Source organism: Mesoplodon bidens (genome assembly GCF_964165515.1).
Source record: "Mesoplodon bidens genome assembly, chromosome: 10".
Taxonomy (NCBI): domain Eukaryota; kingdom Metazoa; phylum Chordata; class Mammalia; order Artiodactyla; family Ziphiidae; genus Mesoplodon; species Mesoplodon bidens.
In genome coordinates, this window is record NC_138172.1 from 29,605,602 (window position 1) to 29,632,280 (window position 26,679).

At 39.0% G+C, this 26,679-nt stretch overlaps 1 protein-coding gene across 19 annotated transcripts in view; it reads left to right on the top strand.

Annotated features, from left to right (window-relative positions):
• The window catches only part of FHIT (fragile histidine triad diadenosine triphosphatase), a 1,470,392-nt gene that overhangs the window by 875,466 nt on the left and 568,247 nt on the right, over window positions 1-26,679 (top strand). The gene's annotated exons all lie outside the window — the stretch shown is intronic.

The window sequence follows — 26,679 nt, forward strand, 5'->3', positions numbered from 1 at the left end:
CGTGATTGAATGCTGGTACTTGGTGGTATGTGGAAAAACAGTCTCTTGCTTGTATAGGCAAACAGCTGTTGTTATCTGAAAAATAATTGTAATGATACAAAGCACACGTTTTTCATGTTTTCTGTCAGATCTGTCAGAATATGTTCTGTGTTAAAATGTGCACATTTAATCTGAAAAAATGTAACTGGTAATTTAACATATTAAAGAAAAAAAAAGTTCTTAGCCAGAAATGGGAGCTCACCATCTTTTTTCTTTTTTTTAACCCACTATACCAGTACCGCCCAATAAAATGTAAGCCACAAATGTAATTTTAAAATCTTCTAATCGTCACATTTAAAAAGTAAAAAGGTAAATAGTTGAATTTAATTTTAATATAGTTTATTCAATTCAGTATATCTAAAATACTTAAATGTGTAATCAGTATAAAAAATTAATAAGATATTTTGTATTCTTTTTCTGTAATGAGTCTTTGAAATCCAGTGTGTATTTTACACTTAGAGCATATGGTATAGACTGGCCACATGTCACGGGTGCAATCATGACATGTAGCCAGTGGCTACCCCACCGGACAGTGCAACTCTAGATCCTTATTTAGGGCATAGTGAACCATTTTTTAGCCTATGAGGGTATTTTGCCAGAATGTAAAGGAAAGATTATCAAATACCCAGCAGAGATCATCAGCTTATCTACTGCATTGCCTGGCATCAACCCAGTTTATTCTGAAACTGTGGTGAAGAGGGAATATTAATTTGGGACCACTTGTAAGAATATACTTAGGGTTAAAATTTTTCTAGAGACTTTTGGTGCAAGTCAGGTTTTCCTTGCTCAAATTGTGACAACTTCTAAGGACATTTTTAAATTCTAAGTTTATGAGAGTTATGTCATTTTGTCTCTATTCCAACACATAAACCATAAAAATGACCAATTTTCTTGTGAACTACTTTTTTTTTTTGAACTTTACAAATCAGTGGGTGGGTTATCCTGTGGGTGTAACTCAGTCATTTGCTTTATTCTTATATAACAAAGTATTTCTATCCTAATTAACTTCAACTAGAACTTTAGGTGGTCTTTTAATACAACTTTACTTTGTTATTTCATAATTTTGTAAATTAAATCCAAGTTTTTAAAAAAGGCAGATTTTACGTGGGTATGTTTTATAGGGCTATTTTCAATCACTGTTAGAAAAGGCATTAAAAAATTCTGTTCTTTAAGAACCATAACTGAACAGTTGTTTGAATGTACACAGAAAAGAAAATAGTAAGCATTACTCAGAGGCTATATTTATGTTAACCACGAATAGTCAGTTGGTTTAATTAATATGTAATTTTTACAAGTAGGACACTTGAAATTTGGACTGAAACTCAAGGGAAATTTACTGGCTGTTTTGGTTGTGTAAACATCCTTATATAAGGTAGAGTTTCTGGATTCTGTTGCATCATTAGATATTTGAGTCCTGAACTGGCTAATTTTAAAAGCTCTCTCAGCCTAATTTTCTTTGAGTTTTAATAATATAACCTGGCACAGAGTTGGGAGTCAGTAACTATTGGTCAGATGGATGGATGCTATGGGTATTGCCAAGTCCAGACCATTGTAAACACTCAAGGTTAGTTCTCTCTGTGTGTGTATAATTGCTACAAATTATACACAGAAAATATGTAGGGTAGCAAATATTACGTATAGGCATCTTTATACTTAGGAAATACATAATACTATAGGAGATTAAATATATGTTTTACATGTATTATTATACATGTAATTTTTTAAATTTAAATTTAAATTTAAATTTAAATTTTTAAATTTCCTATAATTTGGAAAACATAACAAGTGAGGAAGCTTTAAATAGTTAAATTGTTTGAAAGAAAAGAAACAGAGTTGACATATACCTTTTAGGGTACCATGTCCTAGCTGCTTCAGCACAATTCTTTTCCTAATGTGAAGTTTGTAGTATGAACCAACTCTATCTACATCTTAGACTACATTAGAAGCAAGAGATCTATGCCTTCTTTGGGAAATAGTTGAATGGTTTCATATCTCAAATGTTACCTTTGTTTCCCCCTTGACTCATGGGAGAGCAAGAGTACAATTGAATTGATTTTAAATCACATTTAGCATTACATATTGATTAGATACAAGCGTTCTGAAGCAAATGCCACATTGTTCAACTCCAAAAAGCATCTGCATCGGATAACAGAAGCAGCATGAGCTTTCATTTCTGTTAAGTAATTTAGCCCATGATATAAGTCATGAGAGTGAGATACACGTGGTTAGTAAGTGGCTCCCAAATCTTATTATTGAAATGCAGCCTTCAATTCAGTTTATTAGCTTGTTCTTTATTCTCATTTATATTTTATTACCTTGGAATACAGTCATAGGATCCTGGAAATGGAGAGTTCTTTAAATAAATTTTCCCTAAAGTTTTTAGAATCTTTTGTTAAGTGATGTCCATGAGTAGTCGATGTCAGTCAAGCCAAGTTTTGAGATAAGGGGGGGGGGGCAGGTACAGATATTCCTCTGAGTCAGCTGTGATAGCATCTCTGTGTTTCTGCTTTATTTCTGTCATCTTTGTCTCTGGAGAGCAAATTCCTGGTTGTGGTAGAGGTGGAGGGAGTCAAGGGATGGCTTAGAGGGGTAGAAGTTGGATATCTAAAGCCTTGGATTGTTAAAAGTGGTTCTTCCCCAAATAGTTGCCTTTTTGTACCATGGGATCCCTGGCATGATAGCAGTGGGAGGAAAATCACCCAGTGAGTTACTTGGCTATCCCTTTAGCCCCTTGGAGGCTCCCACAGGCTCTGCCTGCATAGGTGAGATTCAGAAGTGGTGTGATTATTAACATCTGTTCCCAGCTCATGCCACGCCCTTGGGGAGGAAAATGATGCGGCTGTTGGGCTAGTTTGTCCCTCTCATCTTTTTCAGTTTCTGTTCCACTCTGTCCATCTGATAGCCTTCCTGTTCCTCAGTCTGAGTCGGCTTTCTCTCTGATGATACCACAGGCTCACATTTTCCTCCGCTGCTCAGATAGTCTAGTCTAAGCCATCTCCTTTATCTAGGCCCAGGGGCTAAATCACCTCAGGTATGTTGGAAAGGCAGCGCTGGTTGGTGTTTAAAGGCACAGATGGGGCAGCCAAGCTGTCTCGGTTCACATCCTGGCTTTGCCATTTAAAAGCTTGGAGATTGTAAGTGATTTTTTTTAACCTCTCCTCTCTGAAGTAGAGATAGTAGTGGGACATGCCTCCTCAGGTAGCTGTGAATACCACATGAGTTAATGTATGTAAAGTGCTTAGAGTGGCACTGGCATGTAGTAGAGGTAAATCCACGCACACCTGTGGCATTCTGATGCTTAATAAGCACTGAGGAATAAAATAGCCTAATGGTACTTGTCCTACTTTGCATCTCCTCTGTTCGACCCACCCCTCATTTTGTGTACATAATAGAGCTGGTGAGGAAGGGCCCGTGCATTCAGGACTATGGTACCTTAATAATGTGGGAAAAGCAGTAGCAGCAACTCTGAGAGTGGCTTCCTCAGTCAGTGGAGTCTGTTTCTATATTAAGGAATTGGGAGTGAGAAAGAAAGCACTGAGGACCAGCAACCCAGCCCAGAAGCGGGAGTAGAGGTTGGAGATGGCCCCCAGTTTTATTTTTTGTCTTCTGAAACATGAGCAAGCCAAATTCTCTGCCTCCAAGGTGCTTAAGAGTGCCACGGGGAAGACAGATAAGAAAACAGACCGTTACAGTATCATGTGTAAAGTACCAACAAGCGTGGAAACACATGCATGGGAGGAGGACACCGGGCCCACCCATGGAAAGAGTGGGAGAGGAGTGAGGACAGGCCTCTGAGAGTGACAGGGCAGGTCTCGGTAGCTGGGCTGAGGAAGTCAAGGAAGGGCATTCCAGGCCGAATGAATGAACAGCATGTGCAAAGGCCTAAAGGTAAGAGTGCTTGGTGAAATGCAGCATGGCTGGAGCACCGTGTGGGAGAGGAGGGGAGCAGCAGTAGGGTAGGTGGGCTGGGGAAGTAAGCAGGACTTAGATCATGCAGGGTCTTCAAACCCATGCCCAGGCCTGCAGAGGGGCCTGGTGCGACAGAAAGACTTGGAAGAGCTTTTAATGAGTGGTTGACGTGCTGTTTGTACAATAAAAATTAGATCTGGCCACCTTTCAGGAAACTAAGAGATGTGAGCAAGACGGGGGGCTGGAGCTTCTGCTTTGAAATACATACAACGTTGGCTTTCTGTTTTCCAAAGCACTCAGGACTGTGATGTTCCTTTAGCTGAAAGCCGTATATAGTCTGCTCCTGTAATTGTGACAGGCGTAAATAAGATTTTGCAGTCCAGCTCAGGGGACAACGAAACTGAGATTGATGCGTTTCCAATCTTTTGCTTCTGTAAAGAACACAGCAGCAAACAACCTTGTACATACGTCTTTTAGGCACTTGTCCAGTTACTTCCTTAGGATAAATTCCTAGAAATGGGTTTGGTGTTTTAGGGCTTTTGATATATATGGTCCTAGAACGATTTGGATGTCTGCAATCAGAATAGGTAAACAGGTGCTGAATTTGGTGGTAATGCTGAAAGCGCAGATAGAGAAATGAAGTGCATAGCAGTGAGCAGTCATGCCTCAATAGACACGCATGCCTAATTTTTCTCTTTGGGCTTCTTTGTACTGCTGATTCTCTTCCCTGGTTGCAGTAAGACTTGATTGGATGAGTACCTAAGACTGACGGGGTGTTTGTCTATAATGACAAGTGCTTGACTGTAGCAGCAAATGATGCGCGGCCCTAGGGAGACATCACCACCCACTTGAGAGAGATCCATGAAGGGTTTATGACCCGTTTGAATCCTGATCGAGCATCACTGTCTTGACCCTCAGGGAACCAATTGTTTGGAATACTTGCTCTGTCAGTCTGAGCGATGTGCTTAGAATCCCTTGGAAACCTAGGAGCCCGATTGTTTGTGAAACGCAGAGTGAATTATCAAGAAGACCTAGAGATTGGAAATATGTTATCGCCACATTGCACAGCCGCGTTTGCCAAATATATTGATGAGCTCATCAGATCCATTATGTAGCTTACTACAGTCAACTATAAATTATCTGAAATTCCGAGGCAATGAATTTTTAATCTTGATCATACCAAATAAAATGGTTTTGTCTTTGCCTTCTGGTCCTTGTCTACAGTAGGAATGTTTACTTGCAGTATATGACACAAAAAATTTTAAAGATCTATAGAAACATTAACACACAGACACACATATATATAGTTCACTAGTAGCTACAAAATGTGTGTCATCTTCTGAGTTTCTTCAACTGTGTGTGAAGCAGCCGGGGGCATCAGAGGAGGGGACACAACTAAGATAGAGGGAATCACAAACAGGGCAGCCAGCTTGGTTCCCACTACCCTTCTTTGCTTGGATGTTCCCTTGAAGACAGGTAGAAATGCAAATGGAATAGCTGTACAGTCTCAAGATTCTGTACTTTCTGCTGCTAGTTACCCACTAAACCTCCTCCCCAAGTCTAACTCATTTACGCCACTTCAGGTTGTTCCTTGGTTTAAAAGAAGTGAGTTCTGCCTGCTCTGAGCCGCTGGGCTAGGATCATTACTGTAGGTTAAGGTAAAGCACCTTTATGATCAGTAGAGGCATTGCCTGGTGATCCATATTCTTGGTTTGTTTTTCTGTTTGCACATGAGGTGTTTTTGTTAAAATCCTCTGGTGGTGTTGTGGATCACCAATGGCTGCTGGTGAGGAATAAGGTATATTTTGCCCATAGGGAGGCTGCTTGTGGCTGTTTTTTTTCAGCCAGAGAACAGTGGTCACAAAAGCTTCATTAAATGTTAAAACAGCTAAACTAAAAAAAAAAAAAAAAAAAAAAAAAAAAAGTAGGAAAACTCCTGTGTAAGTAGGTACGAGAAACATCAATATTGCCCATTGAATAGTCTATTCTTCTAATTTGAAAAGAACAACTATTTGCCATGGTTCTCATCCTTGAGCTGGCAGTTACCCAATTAAATGCATATGAAATTCACTAGGCTTCACTAAGGGACAGTAATTTTCTTTGGTTGTTTTAAAAGTTGCTGCGATGAAAGAATTACTTGAGCAGGTAATGGATGGATTCTTCCATCGTGCACTGAGGTCCTGAATTAACTAATCATGCCATGGTTATTCATCAATGTGTTACTTAATAATTTGAAATTAAAGGCACCATTTTCATTTATTGCTGACTCCAGGGGGACTGTTGGTTCCAATATTTGAAGACTGTGACCTGGGTGGGGAAGCTCCCCCTAGAAAAGACCACAGCATAAATCAGGACAGAGTTTTGGCTTGGAATAGGTCATTGTGCACTCATGGGGAACATCCTGATCATTGGTCTTTTTTGTAATCCTCCGTGTAAGAGTGTATGGAATTTCAGAGATTCATGTCTGTACTCAGCCAGGATGATTTTGTTTTGATTGTCATTGGTCAGTGTGTTGCTTACTCTGCCACTTTCACCCACATCCCTGTCTCTGCCCCTTCTGCCTTATTCTCTGTCCAGTCTCTGCCCCTTTCTGTTCTGTGTACTACACTGCCCAGTCTCCCTTGGATCTGGGATTGACTAATGTGATGGTTAGGCAAGAAGTTGGAGGACTGAAGCAGAAAGCAGTTGGGATTGTCTCCCCTGCTTCTCCCCTGACTGAGCACTGCAGTCGACCATGGCTACCCTTCCTGGTCGCCCACATCCAGCCCAGCCTTCCTGGGCTGTGGTATAACCATTGCCTCCCCTTGCCCTCTGGGAAGCAGGGACGCCCTGGCTTCCTGCTGTTGCTACTCTGAGTGCCTCCATGTCCCTTGCTGATTCCTTTCCCTACTTGCTCCTCTGTTAATAAAACTTCAATAGAGCCTCTGCTTTTGGACCATCTGAGGTGGATTCTGTTTCCTCTGGGAACCTAATACAGTAGCGACAGGTTATTCAGTCAGGACATAGTAGTGGATCTCAAACCTGGGTGTGTTTAAAAATCCATATTCTTGTCTCTAATCTTTGGAAGAATTCTAGAGTATATCTGAAGTGAGTTCCTAGAATCTTTTTTTTACAGAAGCTCCCAGGTGGTTCTAATATTTTGAAGAGCTCTGGCCTTGGAAGAAAATAATATACTGAGTACTTGAGACTTTTCCCCTGCACATCTGTGCATATATGCTCCTAATCGGAACAGGAGCAAATTTCTCTTCTTCTTTGTTCCTCTTTCTCCATGGTCACATGTTAGATGCAAACAGGCTCTTCTTTTATTTTATTTTATTTTATTTTTAACATCTTTATTGGAGTATAATTGCTTTACAATGGTGTGTTGGCTCTTATTCAAAATGAAACTTAGACCACTTGGTGACAAATAACTGGTTCTCCTTCAGCAGAGACCATTCCCAATCATTCAGGACAAACTGCATGTTTTACTCACCTGCTCTGTTTTTAATATCACTTAATACCTGTTACTTTATTTTTATTTTATTATTATTATTTTTTTTTTGCGGTACACGGGCCCCTCACTGCTGTGGCCTCTCCCACTGCAGAGCACAGGCTCCAGACACGCAGGCCCAGCGGCCATGGCCCATGGGCCCAGCCACTCCGCGGTATGCGGGATCCTCCTGGACCGGGGCACGAACCCGTGTCCCCTGCATCGGCAGGCGGACTCCCAACCACTGCGCCACCAGGGAAGCCCCAATACCTGTTACTTTAAAGCAGCTGATAGTAGTTGTCTTTTGTAAGACTCTGCTTTGATCTGCGTGGTAAACAGGAGAGCTCCCTTGTTTAGGGATATCATACTCATTTATTCACTTACTTAAATATTTATTCAGCACCTACTATATGAAAAACATGTTCTGGTTCAGGGTTGCCAAGCTACAGCCCTGGGCCTAATCTGGCCTTCTGCCTGTTTTTGTTTTTTTTTTTAAATAAAGTTTTATTAGAACACAGCCATGCCCATTCATTTACATATTGTCTATGGGTGCTCTTGCCCGTCAGTGTCCGAGTTAAGTAGTTGCAATAGAGACTATGTGGTTTGCAAAGCCTGAAATATCTACCATCTGACACTTGAACTGAAAAAGGTGACAGACCCCTGAACTAGATCCTGGGAATATATTGTAAATATAGTGGGCATCGTCCACTGCTGGGGACACAGCAGTGAACGAGACAACCCCAAATCCTTTCCCTTGTGGAGTGCATTTTGTGGGGAAGACAGAAGGCAATAAGGAAGATGAGATATAAAGTAGACACTGTGTTACAGAATGATAAGTCCTAGGGAGAAAAATACAGCCAGAAGGGAGGATGGGCAGCTTTGGGAGCCGAGGGTACTGTAATGTACATGAAGTGGCTGGGAAGACTCAGTGAGGAGAACTTGAGCCTCATTTTCCACATTTGCTTCCGGCATTTTCCACTTCTTGTCTCCTCTCACTTACATAATTAACATTGCCAGGTTCTATCAATTTTAAATCCAGAAAGTAGAGTGTGATTTTTCAGTTACTGGGGTCCACTAATAGAAAGGTGGTGGAAAAAATGGAGGTATTTCTTTAGCCTCAGAAAATGCTTCCTCTAGAAAGCATTTTTACATGTCTCTTCTTCAATGGAGGGGAGATATGGTCACAGCGAAGGAATATGTTTTACTCCGGCCCCATCCCTTAGCTGATGGTTACTACTGCTCGTAGCTCTTGGCAGAAGGAGAGAATTCTGGTGAGGGAGACTGTGCATCTTTCTTTCTTTCTTTTTTAAAATATTTCTTTATTTATTTTGGCTGCACTGGGTCTTAGTTGCGGCATGCGGGCTTCTTAGTTGTGGCATGCATGTGGGATCTAGTTCCCTGACCAGGGATTGAACCCAGGCCCCCTGCATTGGGAGTATGGAGTCTTACCCACTGGACCACCAGGGAAGTCCCTGTGCATCTTTTCAATATAAAGTAATTACGATTTACTGTATGATCGGGCAGGGAGATGCATGTAAAATTTAGTACATTGGTAAATTTACTGCTAGCTGATGGTCGAATGCTTATCTGTTTTGTTTTAAGTGATGTGAAGTGCCCACACTAGATGTATTTGATTTCTGTTCTCCTTTGATTGCAAAACTTAAGTAGAAACCTACCATCACACGGCTGATGATTATATACATTTGGAAACATTACAAGAACAATTGTATAGTTCAAAATATAAGTACATTCAATAAAAGTGTAACATAACATGATTATCCTGTAAAGCTAATCTTCTTGGTCCCCTTTGCTCCAACAAATACCCTCCTTGCAGGGCAAGGAACACTGATTCAATTTCATTCTGAAGTGGACATTGTAGTTTGACTCTGTATTATTAATTCCCTTTTGGTTTGGTTTATTACATGTGAAATTTCTTCTACTATTGGAAATTTAGCTACATATTCACACTATTATTTTATTCACCAAATCCTATTAGATTCAAAGTAAAAAAAATCATTTTTAGCAACAGAATGAATTTAGAGGTAAGCATTAAAAAATCCTAACTCTCAAGGCATTTCTCTATGCAAGATTATTGCTCTGTAGCTTTCATTAATTAGATTTCCGAAAAACAAATCAAAACAAAACATTTTCACTAAAGGAAAAATGTATTTAAAACATTTCAAGTCTTAGTTTGCACCTTACAGACGTGTAAGAATCTATTTTAAATATATTAAACTATGTCTAATGCTTATATACTGCATATTATTTAATTTATCAAAAATTTCTAGTGACAGTCTAAAGTTAATATGAGGCTTAAGGGGTTTAATAATAATAATTTAATTTGGAAGCATCTTTGTCTTCAAAAACCCTCTGGTCACTTAACAGAACACAATAAAATGTAATTATAAAATATGTATCATGCCTTCATATTTCTAAATTTCCATGATGTTTTTCTTCCTTTAGTCATGTATAAAAATACGTATATGAATAATATGAAAAAACTCCAGGTTGCTATTTTGCTCTCTGCGTATAAAGTGCTGACATGTTCTTTGAGTACTAAGAATGAGAATTAGAGGGACATATTAACACTGTGGAAATAATCTGGTCACTTTTATATGACCTTTGGAGTGAATTCATGAATATCTAGAAGGCTCATAATCATCACATGCACTTCACTGATGCCTGTATTCAAGAAAAGGGAAAACCCTCTTACTCCCCAAGGGATTTTAATACGTTAAAGGTATGGGTTTAGTAACTATGTTAACCAAAAAAAAAAAAAAAAAAGAGAGAAACAAATGCACCAACCTATCAGCAGCTAAGTAAAAAGAGAAGCAAGTTAAAAGTGATTACCTTAAAGAAAGCGAAAAGTTAAGTTAAAAAATGAATAATCCTCAAGTAATCAAATCAAGTCATACAGTAGATTCAAAGGCTCTTCATCTGCCATTTGTGTGTAACTGCACAGAGCAGGGCTTCTTGGGGAAGAGGAAGAAGGCAGAGCGTCACCTCCTTAATCCCCTTTCAGGCAGAGCATCCATGTTGTCGATACCACTATACTTAAACTGGCATTTCTGGCAAGCTTGGGACATTATTCCCTTTGTCTTCTTTTTGTTCTGCTCATTAGCCAAAGGGAAGTTTTACCACCTTCCTCATGACTGTAATCTTTTCAACAGCTTGTGCACAGGCCCCAGGCTCAGAGCCTCAGGCAGGTATCCCTTCTAGCAAGAGTTTAACATCTCTTTTGTTTCAAGGTTAACAAGGTTAAGTCTCTATCTGTGGTAGGTGATACTGGTTTGCTAGTAGAGATAGAATATTTCCACTATTTCAAAGTAATTTAAAGACAAACTGAGCAGATGTTAAAGAAAATAAACACCAAGTGATAGTACAGGGGGCATAAGATGTGACCAAAACCATGAAGTTGACTGTGGTTGGGGAACTGCTCCCGGTGCACTCGGCATCCTGGTGTGAAATCTGGAGACCCCAGGGTCCTGGCCTTGCTTCAGTCCTGCAGTGTGACCTGGAGCAAGTCACATTTTCTGCAGCTTTGGGGACACTGAATCACTGTGGTCTCTCTAACAAGACAACATATGAAAGTGTATGGCCCTCAGGAAGTACTCAAAATTGCCCAGTAGGAATCTTTCAGCTCCAAAATTCTCATTCTCTGTTTATTATCTGTGTGATTGGCAGAGTGAAAATAATGGGAAAATGGTGCTTAAAGTAAGAAGGCTGGGGGCAGGCCAAGTGGGCACTGGAAGTAATGCATTGCATATGGAATTTTAGGAGCTGAATTCTAATGAGCACCCTTGTTTTCTAGTGAGTGATCTTGAGAAAGTCAGGGTACCTCTCTGGACCTTAGACTTCTTGTTAATGAAACAGAAGGACTGGGTTGTAGAATGTGTGAGTTGCCTCCAAGGTCAGGAAGTTGATGCTGATTTTGGGTGGCCTCAACCTGTAGCAGCTTGAAGCAGGATTTCTTTTCCCAACCGGAGATGGAAGTCAGGCCGTGGCAGTGGGAGCGCTGAATCCTAGCCACTAGACCACAAGGCCAGTGACAAGGCCCTGGCCTGTTAGCTTTGTAGAAATGAATTTTCACAAAAAGACAGAAAGTAGTGAAACAAGTAAAGTGTTTATTAGGAGGAAAAAGAGTATGTGTGAATAGACACTCATGGGCAGGCTCAGAGAGAAAGTGGTAGTTTGAATCACTTATGTGATTCCCTTTATCTCTTATCTGGTCAGGGCTCAGCTCCTCTCTGCCCCTGCCATTACTGTTATCTTAAATTGTCCACCAGAGGCAAAGTCCAGCTATTTACTCTGTTGTTATTTCTATCTGGGAGTATAAACAGGAGTCTGGCTGTGAATGTCTAACCTGGAGCCCATCTATCTCCTGCCTCAATGCTTCCTTTGTGTCAGCTGGCTCAAACCTTAATTGGGTATAACAACCAGTGTCTCCCTGTCACCCTTGCCAAGTTAATGTTATGTCACATGTGGTCACATATGTGAAAGCACCTTAACATTGTAGGCATGCCATCTATTTCAAGTAGTTATGATACCATTGTGATCTACTGTTACTAAAAAACAGGAGTTTCAGTCCTAATGTACCCCCAGGATCTCTTGAAATAGAGAGACTAGAACTTCTGCACATACAGTAGACATCATGATGACTTGGAGATGTGTATTAACAGCAAGACATTGGGGCCACAGTACTTCTGTGGGCTGTGCCTGGACAAGTATTTTTCTAAAAACTTCCATGGGAAATTCTGACGTGGAATCTATATTGAGAAGCCTGGATGGGTACCTTTTATATATAGGAAGTCCTTGGATTTCAGCAATTTCTCTATAGGCTTTAGGGTTCTTCTGTCAATCACTAGTTCTGTAACCTTGAGCAAGTTATTAAATCTCTCAATGCTTGGTTCCTCAATGCTTGGTGGACAGGGACACCTCTCTTTCTCAAGTTGCTTGAAGAATTAGATGAGATATTGGCTGTCTATTCTTTGAAAGGTGGATATCATGTAGCAAATGCTATGGTAACTATTATCTTTGGTTGGGGAAACCCTGATCCTAGAGAACTAAGAGGGCCAAGCATGTTTTGGGTATCCCTGATCAAGTAGATAACAAGTTAAAAGACCTTTAATAATATTCTTAATTCTTACTGAAATTTGTAGCTCTGCCTTCATTCTGGTCATATCATTAGATTTAGTGTATAATTGAACATGTTTAATTTAATAAATTAGTTAAATGAGTGATCATTATGATTTAGACTTCATTTGGGTCCTTGAGGCAATATTTGCTGGTATAAAAATATTAGGTAGTTTGAAAGAATTATCAGAAAGATTAAAATATTAATAAGTTCCCCTATTTCAAATTTATATCTCACTAATTATAAATATCCATCTTCCCTTCTATGTTACTTATAATTTTTGATTTATAGCACACATTTTATAGAAATGTGTATATGTTTACTTGATTGGATGCTTTTAGGTCAGTAACTTTATCATTTTTTTTAAGATTTATATGAATGTCTGAAATTGATACCAGGAAGAGAATTGCCACCTAGTTCAAATGTAGCATTCAGGATATACAGTCTTTCTCCCATTACAGTTATTGGACAAGACATAACACTTGAATTTAAATCAAAGTAAAAAGCATTTTTTTTAGTGTGCACCTGTTAAAATGCTTCTTTATTGGAGGCTATTTGTGATGTGATTAGAAATGTAGAAAAAAATTTATCTCCAGTTAGCCATTTTTGTCACTTGTTGTTGCTTCATTTGTGTTTACTTGGGACACTCAAATTTTATTTTGAGGTTTTGTCCTGAAAATATTTTCTTCTTCACACTACTCACTCACAGTAATGTTGCCACTGTCTCCCTGCCCCACCCCACCTCCAGCTCTTCTTTTCCTTTAGTGAGTGTGCTTGCTTCTAGAACTTTACACAGGATAAACAAACTAAAAATAAAGGGGAAGCTTCACGTTGTCATTGTTTTCATGAAAGTGTGAGAATGGCTGGATGATTTTCACTGAATTTAAAAAGTTTACTTTAAATGGTTTTACTTGAAATAGGGACTGGGTTGTACATATGGAAATTCACTTGAGAGGGACCTTGTGTGGGAGAAATTCAGGCATAAGCTGCCATCCTGTGGAGCACTTTAAACCGAGGTACCAAGAGCCCCAAGTGACTGTGTTTTTGTGCAGAGATGCTCTGGTGCCCCCTCTTAGTGGATTAACTGAAAGAGTTTCCCTCTTTTGCTTCCTAACAGAATCCTGTGATACATAGGCATTTCCCCCCCTCTCCAGCCTCTACCCAAAAGATTATGGAAAGGTGCCTCCAACCCCAGGACCAGGGGTCCATACTGGTGTGAAAAGACAGAAAGTCAGCAACCCAAAACACATTACGATAATTACGATACAATCACCACTGGAGAGGAACAGCTTGCCACAGCATCTCTGGAGGCTTCCACAGTTATTATTGATACTTTATTCATTTGGTCTCACTGTGGACATGCTGCACTTTGAGTTGGGCCATTTTCTGTCCTTGACATGGTTTTTAACATGCTCATAAGGGAAATTCCTTTATCTTCCTGTAAACATGGTCTGTACATTCCAGAAAATCTGATACATTTCTCTAGCATGCCTTTAATGTTAAGCACTGTCTCTGCCCTTTTACTGGCAGCTAGTCATCCTAATCTATACAGTACTCTATCAGCTACTCTGATCAATGTTTGTTTGTTTGTTTGTTTCTGAGAAACATCATCCTGTCAGAACGTATACTCGTTTGCAGTAAAAATCAATTTTACATATTGATCAGAATTTGTCAACACATCTTTTGAAAATTCATCGCATACGGTTTGCTTGGCCATACTGTATGGCCTGACCAACCAACTCCTGTGGAGTGAAGGGGGGTCAGTGGGTGGGTAGATGAATGAGTAAATGAATAAATTTTAAAAGGAAAATTCAGAGATTATGGAGGTTGAATAATGGCCTGCAAATATGCTCACATTCTTAGTTCCTGGAGCCTGCCAGTGTTGCCTTCTGTGGCAGAAGGGTCTTTGCAGATGTGATTAAGAATCTGGAGATGAGAGGCGGAGTCAAGATGGCAGTGTGGGAAGACATGGAGTTAGCGTCTCCCCACAACTAGGGTGCCTGCCGGCCAGTGGTGAAGTACTCTAACACCCAAGGAGATGGGAGGAACCCCGAAGTGAACCGACGGCTTGCGGGATCTTGGTTCACGAGCCCGGGGTTGGGCTGGAGCTCCTGCGGTGGGAGCTCCAAGTCCGAACCACTGGAGTAACAGAGAACCTAAGACCCCAGGGAATATTAATCAGAGTGAGGTCTCACAGAGTTCCTCATCTCAGCACCAAGACCCAGCTCTACCCAATAGCCTACAAACATCAGTGTTGGAAGCCTCAGGCCAAACAAACAGTAAAACAGGAACTCCCCCTCATTAAAAAAAAAAAAAAAAGAAAGAAAGAAAGAAAGAAAAAGAGACAGCAAAAAAATATGTCACAGGGCCTCCCTGGTGGCGCAGTGGTTGAGAGTCCGCCTGCCGATGCAGGGGATACGGGTTCGTGCCCCGGTCTGGGAGGATCCCATATGCCGCGGAGCGGCTGGGCCCGTGAGCCATGGCCTCTGGGCCTGCGCGTCCGGAGCCTGTGCTCCGCAACGGGAGAGGCCACAACAGTGAGAGGCCCGCATACCGCAAAAAGAAAAAAAAAAAAAATATATATATATATATATGTCACAGATGAAGGAGCAAGGTAAAAATCTATCAGACCAAATAAATGAAGAGGAAATAGGCAATCTACCTGAAAAAGAATTCAGAGTAATGATAGTAAAGATGATCCAGAATCTCAGAAATAGAATGGAGGCACGGATTGAGAAAATACAAGAAATGTTTAACAAAGATCTAGAAGAACTAAAGAACAAACAGAGTTGAACAACACAATAACTGAAATAAAAAATACACTAGAAGGAATCAATAACAGAATAACTGAGCCAGAAGAACGAATAAGTGAGCTGGAAGACAAAATGGTAGAAATAACTGCCGAGGAGCAGAATAAAGAAAAAAGAATGAAAAGAATTGAAGACAATCTCAGAGATCTCTGAGACAACACTAAACACACCAACATTCAAATTATACAGGTCCCAGAAGAGGAAGAGAAAAAAAAAATGTCTGAGAAAATATTTGAAGAGATTATAGTTGGAAACTTCCCTAACATGGGAAAGGAAATAGTCACCCAAATCCAGGAAGCACAGAGAGTCCCATACAGGATAAACCCTAGGGAAAACACACCAAGACACATATTAATCAAACTAACAAAAATTAAAATCAAAGAAAAAATATTAAAAGCAGCAAGGGAAAAAAAAATTACAAAGGAATCCCCATGAGGTTATCAGCTGATTTTTCAGTGGAAACTCTACAAGCCAGAAGGGAGTAGCAGGATATACTTAAACTGTTGAAAGAGAAAAACCTACAACCAAGATTACTCTACCCAGCAAGGATCTCATTCAGATTCAATGGAGAAGTCAAAAGCTTTCCAGACAAGCAAAAGCTAAGAGAATTCAGCACCACCAAACCAGCTTTACAACAAATGCTAAAGAAACTTCTCTAAGCAGGAAACACAAGAGAAGAAAAAGACCCACAAAAAGAAACTCAAAACGGTTAAGAAAATGGTAATAGGAACATACATATCAATAATAACCTTGAATGTAAATGGATTAAATGCCGCAACCAGAAGACAAAGACTGGTTGAATGGATACAAAAACAAGACCCATAGATATGCTGTCTACAAGAGACCCACTTCAGACCTAGGGACACATACAGACTGAAAGTGAAGGGATGGAAAAAGATATTACATGCAAATGGAAATCAAAAGAAAGCTGGAGTAGCAATATTGTATCAGATAAAATAGACTTTAAAATAAAGACTGTTACAAGAGATAAGGAGGGACACTACATAATGATCAAAGGATCAATCCAAGAAGAAGATATAACAATTATAAATGTTTATGCACCCAACATAGGAGTACCTCAATACATAAGGCAAATGCTAACAACCATGAAAGGAGAAATCGATAGTAACACCATAATAGTAGGGAACTTTAACACCCCACTTAAACCAATGGACAGATCATCCAGACAGAAAATAAGGAAGGAAACAGAAGCTTTAAATGACACAATAGACCAGATAGATCTAATTGATATTTATAGAACATTCCACCCAAAAGTGGCAGAATATGCTTTCTTCTCAAGTGCACATGGAACTTTCTCCAGGATACATCACATCTTGGGTCACAAATCAAGCCTTGGAAAATTTAATAAAATTGAAATCATATCAAGCATCTTTTCTGACCACAATGCTATGAGATTGGAAAACAATTACAGGAAAAAAACTGTAAAAACCACAAATACACGGAGGCTAAGCAGTGTGCTACCAAATAATCAAGAGATCACTGGAGAAATCAAAGAAGAAATTAAAAAAATACTTAGAAACAAATGACAATGAAAACACAATGACCCAAAACCTATGGGATGCAGCAAAAGCAGTTCTAAGAGGGAAGTTTACAGCAATATAATCTGATCTAATGAAACAAGAAAAACCTCAAATAAACAATCTAACCCTACCCTTAAAACAACTAGAGGAAGAAGAACAAAGAAAACCCAAAGTCAGTAGAAGGAAAGAAATCATAAAGATCAGAGCAGAAATAAATGAAATAGAAACGAAGAAAACCATAGCAAAGATCAATAAAACTGAAACTCGTTCTTTGAGAAGATAAACAAAATTGATAAACCCTTAGCCAGACTCAAGAAAAAAAGGGAGAGGACACAAATCAGTAAAATTAGAAATGAAAAAGGAGAAATCACAACTGACACTGCAGAAATAACAAAGGATTATAAGAGACTACTACAAACAACTATATGCCGATAAAATGGACAACCATGAAGAAATGGACAAATTCTTGGAACAATTTTCCAAGACTGAACCAGGAAGAATTAGAAAACATAAACAGACCTGTCACAAGCAATGAAATAGAAACCGTAATTAAGAAATCTTCCAACAAACAAAAGTCCAGGACCAGGTGGCTTCACAGGCGAATTCTATCAAACACTTAGAGAAGAGCTAACACTGATCCTTCTCAAACTCTTCCAAAAAATTGCAGAGGGAGAAACACTCCCAAATTCATTCTACGAAGCCACCATCACCCTGATACCAAAATCAGACAAGATATCACAAAAAATAAAATTACAGACCAATATCTCTGATAAACATAGATGCAAAAATCCTGAACAAAATACTAGCAAACAGAATCTAACAGAACATTAAAAGATCATAGACCATGATCAAGTGGGATTTATCCCAGGGATGCAAGGATTCTTCAATATATGCAAATCAATCAATGTGCTATAGCATATTAACAAATTAAGGAATAAAAACCATGTGATCATCTGAATAGATGCAGAAAAAGCTTTTGACAAAATTCAACACCCATTTATGATAAAAACTCTCCAGAAAGTGGGCATAGAGGGAACCTACCTCAATATAATAAAGGCCACATATGATAAACCCACAGCCAACATCATTCTCAATGGTGAAAAACTGAAAGCATTTCCACTAAGATCAGGAACAAGACAAGTACGTCCACTCTTATTCAACATAGTTTTGGAAGTCCTAGCCACAGCAGTCAGAGAAGAAGAAATAAAAGGAATACAAATTGGAAAAGAAGAAGTAAAACTGTCACTGTTTGCTGATGACATGATACTATACACAGAAAATCCTGAAGATGCCACCAGAAAACTACTAGAACTAATCAATGAATTTGGTAAGGTTTCAGGATACAAAATTAATGCACAGAAATCTCGCATTCCTATACACCAACAACAAAAAATCAGAAAGAGAAATTAAGGAAACCCTCCCATGTACCATTGCAACAAAAAGAATAAAATACCTAGGAATAAACCTGCCTAGGGAGGCAAAAGACTTGTACTCAGTAAACTCTAAAACACTGATGAAAGAAACCAAAGATGACATAACAGATGGATAAATATACCATGTTCGTGGATTGGAAGAATCAGTATTGTGAAAATGACTATACTACCCAAAGCAATCTACAGATTCAATAAAATCCCTATCAAACTACCAATGGCATTTTTCACAGAATTAGTACAAAAAATCTTACAATTCATATGGAAACACAAAGACCCTGAGTAGCTAAAGCGATCTTGAGAAAGTAAAATGGAGTTGGAGGAATCAGGCTCCCTGACTTCAAACTACACCACAAAGCTACAGTAATCAAGACAGTATGGTATTGACACAAAACCAGAAATTTAAATTAATGGTACAAGATAGAATGCCCAGAGATAAACCCACACACCTATGGGCACCTAATTTACGACAAAGGAGGCAAGAATATACAATGGAGAAAAGACAGCCTCTTCAATAAGTGGAGCTGGGAAAACTGAACAGCTACATGTAAAAGAATGAAATTAGAACACTTCCTAACACTGTACACAAAAGTACACTCAAAATGGATTAAACACTTAACCAGACACTATAACACTCTTAGAGGAAAACATAGGAAAAACACTCTTTGACATAAACCATAGCAAGATCTTTTTTGACCCACCTCCTACAGTAACGGAAATAAAAACAAAAATAAACAAATGGGACTCGATTAAACTTAAAAGCTTTTGCACAGCAAATGAAACCATAAACAAGACAAAAAGACAACCCTCAGAATGGGAGAAAATATTTGCAAATGAAACAACAGACAATGAATTAATCTCCAAAATATGCAAACAGCTCATGGAGCTCAATTTCAAAAAAAACAAACAATCCAGTTAAAAAATGGGCTGAAGACCTAAATAGACATTTCACCAAGGAAGACATGCAGATGGCTAAGAGGCATGTGAGAAGATGCTCAACATCACTAATCATTAGAGAAATGCAAATCAAAACTACAGTGAGGTATCACCTCACACCAGTCAGAATGGCCATTATCAAAAAATCTAGAAACAATAAATGCTGGAAAGGGTGTGGTGAAAAGGGAATCCTCCTGCACTGTTGGTCGGAATATAATTGATACAACCACTATGGAAAACAGTATGGAAGTCCCTTAAAAAACTAAAAATAGAACTACCATATGACCGAGCAATCCCACTACTGGGCATATACCCTGAGAAAACCATAATTCAAAAAGTGACATGTACCACAATGTTCATTGCAGCACTATTTACAGTAGGACATGGAACCAACCTAAACGTCCATCGACAGATGAATGGATAAGGAAGATGTGTCACATATATGCAATGGAATATTACTCAGCCATAAAAAGAAACAAAATTGGTTATTTGTAGTGAGGTGGGTGGACCTAGAGTCTGTCATACAGAGTGAAGTAAGTCAGAAAGAGAAAAGCAAATACCGTATGCTAATGCATATATATGGAATCTAAAAAAAAAAAATGGTACTGATGAACCTAGTTGCAGGGCAGGAGTAAAGAGGTAGACAGAGAAAATGGACTTGAGGACATGGTGTGAGAGGGCAAAGTTAGGGCAAAATGAGAGTAGCCTCGACATATATACACTACCGAATGTAAAATAGTTGGCTGGTGGAAAGCAGCAGCATACACAGGGAGGTTGGCTCAGTGCTTTGTGGTGACCTAGAGGGGTGGGATAGGGGGTATGGGAGGGAGGCTCAAGAGGGAAGGAATTTGGGGACATGTGTATGCATATGGCTGATTCGCTTTGGTATACAACAGCAACACAGTACTGTGAAGCAATTATACTCCAATAAAGATCTATTAAAAAATAAAACAGGGGCTTCCCTGATAGCACAGTGATTGAGAGTCTGCCTGCTCATGCAGGGGACACGGGTTCGTGCCCTGGTCCAGGAAGATCCCACATGTCGCGGAGCAGCTGGGCCCGTGAGCCATGGCCGCTGAGCCTGCGTGTCCGGAGCCTGTGCTCCGCAATGGGATAGGCCACAACAGTGAGAGGCCCGCGTACCACAAAAATAAATAAATAAATAAATAAAACAAAAAAACCCAAAGCACAACAAAAAAAAGAATCTTGAGATGAGATACCCTGAATTATCTGGGTGGGCCCAGCATAATCTAAGGGTCTTTGTAAGAGGGAGGCAAGAGATTCAGCATTAGAAAAAAGGAAATATGACAACAGAGACAGATTGCAGTGATGCTCTTTGAAGATTGCAGAAGGGGTCACAAACCAAGGAATACAGGCAGCCACTAGAAACTGAAAAAGGCATGGAAATGGATTCTCCCCTTCAAGCCTCCAGAAGGAAGCAGCCCAGTCAACATCTTGCCTTCAGCCCTGTGAAACTGACTTCAGACTTCTGGCCTCCAAAACTGTAAGAGAATAAATTTGTGTCATTCTAAGCCACGAAGTTTACAGTTAACTTGTTACAGCACTAATAGGAACTTAATACAGAGATTCATAAACTCATAAAATGTCAGGTAATGAGTACTGTAGTCCAACAGGAATATAGTTCTGCTGACGAGGAATGTGATGCTCCCTCCATCACATCACATGTTCAGGATGCCAGTAATTGTGGTTCTGACCCTTCTGATGAGGTGTATGTGTTGTGACAAGGCCCAAAGGATAGAGACTTGGGACTTGGGCGGAATTTACTTGATATATTTCACTGCTTCCTGAAGGCTTTTTTTCTTTCTTTCTCTTTCTCTCTTTTTAAACAACTAGGTTCTTTTTATGAAGGAACATTTCCCTCTATTAATCCCATATCTTTCTCTTCAACTTTCCCCATAGTTTATTTTTCTGATTTCTATTTCACTCTTGATTCAGTGCTGTTCTTTTCAGAGAAGAAAATCTTCCTTTTAACTTCCAAGGAAAGAGGCAGGCACTCTTTGCTTCTTATTGTGATTTGATAGGGGGGTGATTTTCAGTATGTCTCATGTCCAGAAAATCCTATACTGCTTTGTCGCTGCATTGTGTCATGATGTGTTGAGCTTTTTCAGGTGGCCGATATGGAATCTTGGATTAGTAATTCCCAGTACTAATGTTCTGTAGTCAACCTATGGAGTTTTGACAGTTTCTCCTACATATTAACTGTCTCCTTGGTGCAGTGATTTGTTAATGGAAAAATAATATCATTATTTTAATATTTTTATTAGCATTTTTATGAGGTTACATCCCATGCAAACAGCATGTTGGTCACTTTGTGATAGTTAACTATTGCAGTATCCATGAAAGTTGGGTATGGATGGGATTCATTGTGAAGAGTAAGCAATAGAAAAATCTAATGAGAAACAGAGGAATTCTAACAGACCCTCTGATAAAGGGATGGTTTCATTTTGAGAGTTGCCGCATTTCATGTTTATCAAAGATTACAAATGTCAGTCCCAGGGTAAATAGAATCCTCAGAAAAGTTTAGTGATGTATGTATTTGTTACAGGGATTGATTTTCAAAAGTCCTTAACTAGACTTTGTTTGGTTGATCCTCATACATACCTATAAGGAAAAAAGTAATTTAAATGGATACAAGTTGTTTGATTATTTTAAAATATAAAGTTGAGTAAAAAATTGAACCTTAAAGTTATAAGGATATATATTATTCACTTAAAATTGACACATTACTGGAACCATATACTTTGCCCTGAAAATTTATTTTAAGATTCCTGTACAGCTATGGTTTACAAATTTTATTGTGAATAAGAATCATTTGGAGTCACTTAATGAAACATTGTTTCTTGGGCCTCTTACCTCAGAGATTTTGTTTCAGTCAATTAAGAGTGGACTCTGGAATCTCTATTTTTACCAGTCACTATAGATAATTCAACAATCCTCAGGGTATTCTTCAAGAAACACTGCTATATATACCCCACCGATAAAGAAAATAGTGAGTGTGTGCTATTTAAGAAATGCCTGAAGTCTTTTCAGAAAAATAGTTGTTGGAAACGCCATTTGCCATATGTAAAATATGCTGTGCTGAGTTACAGAACACTTTAGAAAAAGGCTTAATGTGTTTCTAGTGAGCCTATGGTGATTGTTAAGGTTCTGGATTTCACTCAGATTTGTAGCATTGTGAGCGGCATCCTTTAGGTATGGCTGTAATGTGTTTAGCTCAATGGCATGGAAACTGGCAGATATTTCTGTAGGACATACCTACTGAGAAATAGTGCTTGCTGCCAGTACCTTGATCTGCATACATTGAGCACTTAATAGTTTGCATTTTTTGTTTATTCACTTGTCCTAAATGCTTAATGAATAGGTTCTCTAAGGCTTTAATTTCCAGCCAATCCTAAGTTTATTACTAAAGTTTATCAAGCAATAAACACACTATTGCACTTATACTGTCATGTTTTTATAAAGCAGCTTATAAAAGGTGACATCTGGCAAAGAGGCAGATCTATAAAAATCATGTGGGTGGATATTGTGTCATTTTTTCTTCCATACTCCCAGAAAGAGTAATATTATTTTGACACACACATACATACCCACTGTCAAGTTTCTATTTTTATAGTTAGCTTACTGCACATATCCTTAAGCTATACAAAACCTTTGGGCTAATGCAAAAAGTGACATTTCTGCATATTTATTACAATGCCATTTTAGAGGTTGACTTTGCCTGATAGGATTTTTCCAAGAACAGTGTCATTTTCATGACAGTAGACATTGTTGAGAACAATACTATTGTGCAGTTAGTCAGGAGAGGTCAAATATGGAAGGACAAATCATAAATAGCTTAACTTAATGCTTGGCATGATTATTTCTCAATATTTGCTAGATACAGGGACAGAAGAAACTACAACACAACCCTGATGAGCAGATCCCTAAGTAGTCAGAATCTGAACTAATCCTTTGTCAGCATACACCCTACCCCAAAGTCCAGAAACCCTACTCCTAGGTTTATACCCCCAAAAGACTGGAGAAGAATGTTCATAACAGCTTTCTTTAGAAAAGCCCAAACTAGAAGCAGCCCAGATGTCCTTCAGTCACCACATGGATAAATGTAGTAGACTTATAAAATGGAATACTTCACAGCAGTGAAAACATACCACCTACTGTCCGATGCAGCAACATTAATGAATCTCACAGACAGTTGAATGAAAGAAGCTGGCTACTGAAGAGAACCTACTGTATGATGTACTGTACTGGAAAATTCAAGAACTGACAGAACTGACCAATGGTGATAGACGTTAGAATAACGCTTACATGTGTGTGTGTGTGTGTGTGTGTGTGTGTGTGTGTAGGTGGGGGGTAGTTTATTGAGGGCACTGTCTAGGAAGGGGCGGAGGGAGTCTTCTGGAGTAATGGAAACACAGTGTTTCACTGTCTGGGTCCTGGTTACCTGTGTGTATACATATGCAAAAATGCAGAGTGGCACACTTAAGATTATCCCACCTTACTATATGTTCTGGATACCTATTGCTGTGTAATAAACGATTGAAAAACATAACAGCTGAAAACAGTTTGTTGGTATTATATCTCACAATGGTGTGGGTCAGGGATTCGCAAAGGGCAGTGCAAGGATGATTGGCTTATCTCATCCAGTAAAGTCTGGTGCCTCGACTGGGGCGACTCCAATGGCAGAAAGTCAGTTAGGTTCCCCCCTGCGCCTTCTCTCTCCCCGCCCCACCCCCTGGGGCTATCTAAACGGGCTTTCTCAGGACATGTTGACCTCAAGATGGTCAGACTTCTTAACTTAGAACAGTTCATGACTTTAAGAGCTGGTGTTTTAAGAGAGTAAGTGGACACAACAGTTTCTTAAGACCTGGGCAGAGTAAGTTCGGCTGAATTCTCTTGGTCAGAGTACTCACCGAGCCCACCAGACTCAAGGAGATAGACCCCCTACCTGTCACTGGAAGGGATGTTAAAGATTTTGCGGCCACATTTTATAGACGCAATATCTCAATTTTAAAGTTTTCTTTAAAAAGTTAAAATCGGTCACATTACTCTCAAAACCTTATATTCTGTTGGAGGGTATTGCAAAATTTAAATCTAGTTCTGAAAAACACAAACAGCAAAAGAGACCCTCCATCTGAAATCACAGTTTCCATCCTATCATACATCTCCTCTCCATTTCTTTTGAGGTTAAAAATTCTGTGACTTTTTCTTATGTTATTTGAAGTTTCTGGGCTTTGAGTTTTATTTTTGCCAGGCTTGGGTGAACTTAGACTTTTATTTAATCATTTACGGACTAAAGTTAACTGTCAGATTGAAGTCAGATAAGGCTTCTGATACAACTGAAATCCTTTGCTCCTTTTGATTTATGGATAATGAATTTGCCCTCTTATGGTCATAGTATGATTTTTAAGAAAGAAATCCTATATTTCTTATTAATCATCTATCAGAGCTATGTTGCCCAACCGGTCTCTTTGTACAAATCCTTATTAAGAGATGAGCACAGGGCAGCTACATTTATGAAGTGAGGTTTTATATGAGATTGACTGGCAATGTTTATTCAAGCTAAATAAAGCCAGCGTGAAAGCAGAGCCTTTTAAATTATTTGGCTTCATTTGAACATGCCACTGATGTAGACAGCTTGGGAAAGCAGTGTGTGTACACAAAAAGCTACATTATCAAACATATCGAAAGGTTTCAATGCCAGCACACCAAACATCTCTAGCAGAGATAATTACTGCACCCATGCTGGGCATAATTTAGGTCAAAAGAAGCACTTCAGCCAGATCTTTAAACAACATTGTACATCTCATTTGAAGTTTTTGGGACCATATCTCAATTTTGTGCCAGTATGTTCAAAGTCCATTTTACAGAGTCAAGATTAGAAAAATCTGACTTCATATCCTCTCAGATTTTCTTCTTAATTAATTGCAGAATGCTATCCTTTTGCTCCCTCCCCACAACCCCCACCAAACCAGAAAGAATTTGTGCAGTAATTCCATATCACTGTAATTTCAAGACTCTGCTTTCATTTGTCACTTAAAGAGCTTTGCCGTATATAAAGCAGTTAACCCAGCTCCAAAGCCGTATCACTTTGTCAAAAGAGAGTTGTTTGCACTTTACGTGACAAGCTATTTGTATAAAGTGCCAGGGTTTGAACTAAATATACTGAATGAAATCTAAGTTATAGGTGATGGAATCTTGTTTGTAGTGCTTGTCATTTGCTGCTCACTCTTTCCCCCGCCAGCCTTCTAACTGCCCCCCCCCCAAATCGAATGGGACTGTTTTGAAGAGACCCCTTTAATTTTGATAATATTAATGGTGTTGCTTGAGCCACATCAGAAGGCACACAATTCTAGAGTTTGATGAACACATTCATTTCCTCTCACTGATGTCTGACTCTTGAATACTGTAGACTGCTTAGAAAAATGCTAACGTGCATATTTGTATATGTGGCATGTCTAAAGCATGTTTATGTGTACAAATAATATCCATGTATGAGTCTGTGAGTATAACAGAAGCATGACCTTAGGAACTGGCTAGATTCTAATCCATTCCCTTCTGTTCTCAAGCAGTATGACTTTGGACAAAATAAGATGTTTGAATTTGTTTGCTCATCTGTAATTTAGGGGAACTAATCCCAACCCTCAGGATTATTGGTGCATTGGTTTTCTTGTGTGGCGTATCATGAATACTAGAAGTCCCTACATTCTTAGGACTATCACAGTAAGCACATTTTCTGGGCTGTGAGTTGAGCTGATTCTCTGTAGAAGGTTTTTTGGGTTTTGTTTTAATCTAAACATTTCCAAGAATTAGTTATTCATATTTAAATTGTTAACAAATGTAAAATATATATATATATATATATATTTGATACCTACTTCATGTAGATATCCTTCACAGTAAACCAGGTCCCTCCTGGGATATACCGTTTCCACCATGCTTCTCAAAGGTGTCCACAAACCAACACCAGTGGCTTATTATCACCCACAGGCCTATGCATAATACAGATTCTCAGATCCCAACCCAGACCTTTTGAAATAGAAACTGCATTTCAACCTTTATTTATTTTCACACTAAAGTTAAAGAAGAACTTTTCTAGTAGAGTGATTACTGGTTCTTAAGTTGGAAGACCTAGGTTCTCGTGGAGTTTGTTTTTTTTTTTTAAAGGTTTTTAACCATGACCTTCAGTAAGAAATAGATTTAATATTGTTACCCAACAAAGAGGAGCATACATACTCATAAACACATGTAGTTAAAACAAAAGTTGCACCAAACAATATTTACCCTTGCTATATGCTGAGCACTCAGACATTTTTTATTTCAATTTAAAACATGCCAGCCATGGCCCCTTAAATTGATTTTATAATCATTCGTAAAGAACTGTTGTTTTGCG